At 47.1% G+C, this 1,815-nt stretch overlaps 1 non-coding gene across 1 annotated transcript; it reads right to left on the bottom strand.

Moving 5' to 3' along the window:
- Nucleotides 1–1,279: 1,279 nt before the first annotated feature.
- On the bottom strand, nt 1,280–1,386 carry LOC126003036 (U6 spliceosomal RNA). Its single transcript, XR_007493580.1, has one exon. It is a non-coding gene; the product is annotated as a U6 spliceosomal RNA (small nuclear RNA).
- Between the last annotated feature and the right edge of the window lie 429 nt (nt 1,387–1,815).

The following is a 1,815-nucleotide window of genomic DNA, read 5'->3' as shown; positions in this document are numbered from 1 at the left end:
GCTGGTTGGTTTTTAAAACTTTGGCTCCTCTGGAAAAGTAGGGCTAGAACTTGGTGGATCTCTAACGGGGTTTGACAGCTCTCCAAAGAAAAGGCCTGCTCTGACTGCGCTCCCTGCACGGGGTAAGAGGTCTTACGAGGTCCCCCACTCCACAGTCCTCTGGCAGCTCCGCAGATGCCCAGGTTCCTCCAAATGCGTCCAAATGTTTGTTTCCACTTGTCAGCATTTTTTTTCGGGCTGCGACCACTGAGCTTTAAAACTTCACTGCCATCACCGGCTTCATCCAATTTAGACAAACCAGCATTTCCCAAAAGCCGGCTAAAAGTGTTAGCCTCCCTCAGAAAGACGTGGGGAAGCAGATCTCAATTTCTGGCGGCTGTCGTGCAGCTCTCAACCGGCTTTGGAGCAACTCTCCGCCCGCGAGAAAGCGGGAGAGAAAGCGCACCTTTTTCCTACAGTACTTAACGCTATCACTGTCCAGGTGCAGGAACCGTGCACTCCGCTGCTTTGCTACTTTTCCTGAGCATTCGCGATGTTAACAGTCACTTATTGATTCAAGCATCGAATAATGACTTGGTAAGAAAGTTCCAAGCCAAAAAACAAACAAAAACCAAAACCCCTGCCTGGCAGCATTCTGGCGGTCCTTTGAAGTTTGTGTTGAAGGGAGAGAGTACAACGATTTCAGAGCTTTAAGGCTTTATTAGGGGAGGTGGAAATGGTCATGTTCTTCACTTCTGAGATATGCAGACGACAGCTGCACTGCCTGTAGCCAGGGCATTCATTGTCTTGCATAAAAATGCTTTCTTCTGAACATATAAGTCAGGAACAATCCCGCCCTGAAAACCTCCTGATGTGTCTCGCTGGAAAAGAAAAGAAGAGAGAGAAAGAAGGAAAGAAAGAAGGAAAGAAAGAAAGAAAGAAAGAAAGAAAGAAAGAAAGAAAGAAAGAAAGAAAGAAAGAAAGAAAGAAAGAAAGAAAGAAAGAAAGAAAGAAAGAAAGAAAGAGAAAGAAAGAAGAAAAAGAGGAAGAAAGAAAGAAAAAGAGAGAAAGAAAGAAAAAAGAGAAAGAGAAAGAAGGAAGAGAAAGAAAGAAAAAGAGGGGAAGAGAAAAAGAAAGAGAAAGAAAGAAAAAAAGAAGGGAAAGGGAAAGGGAAAGGGAGGAGAAAGAAAGAAAAGAGGAAAAAAGGAGAAGAGAAAGGAGAAAGGGAAAGGAAGAAGAAATGAAGGAAGAAAGAAGAAAGAAATGAAAAAAGAAAGTTACGTAATTAGCATTATCGTGGCAAAATATGGAACGCTTCACGAATTTGCGTGTCATCCTTGCGCAGGGGCCATGCTAATCTTCTCTGTATCGTTCCAATTTTAGTATATGTGCTGCCGAAGCGAGCACGAAACTTGTGCTGGCCAGTCCTACTTATAAGGCGAAGACACAGTGTCCCCTTTTATAGTAACGGTGAGTAAAACAAACAAAAAACACCAACAAACCAAAAAAAAAACAAAACAGGCCTTCTTGACGAAGTCCTGAAGAAATGCAAGCGCCTGAGTCACTTCACGAAGTTGCTACGTTGTTTGACAGGACGGCTCTCCCGGATGACAGGCGCGTCAACATTTGCCTAAGATATGCAAATGAGCCCGGGGCACCTTGGGAAAGGACCCGGGCTCTCACCTGGGCCGAGGGCTGAGCGTCTCCGGCGACGAACGCTCGCTCGGGCCGCGGAGCACGCCGGGAGAGGAGGGGGCGTGCTCGCGCGAGGGCGCCGTGGCGAGCGTGGCGCCGTCGAGGGCCGTGTGCACAGCCGCGAAGCGTGAGGCCCGCCGG

Source organism: Suncus etruscus, chromosome 2 (assembly GCF_024139225.1).
Source record: "Suncus etruscus isolate mSunEtr1 chromosome 2, mSunEtr1.pri.cur, whole genome shotgun sequence".
In the NCBI taxonomy this organism is placed as follows: Eukaryota; Metazoa; Chordata; class Mammalia; order Eulipotyphla; family Soricidae; genus Suncus; species Suncus etruscus.
Note: the sequence above shows the minus strand (reverse complement) of the source record. Positions and strands in the feature narration are given on the sequence as shown.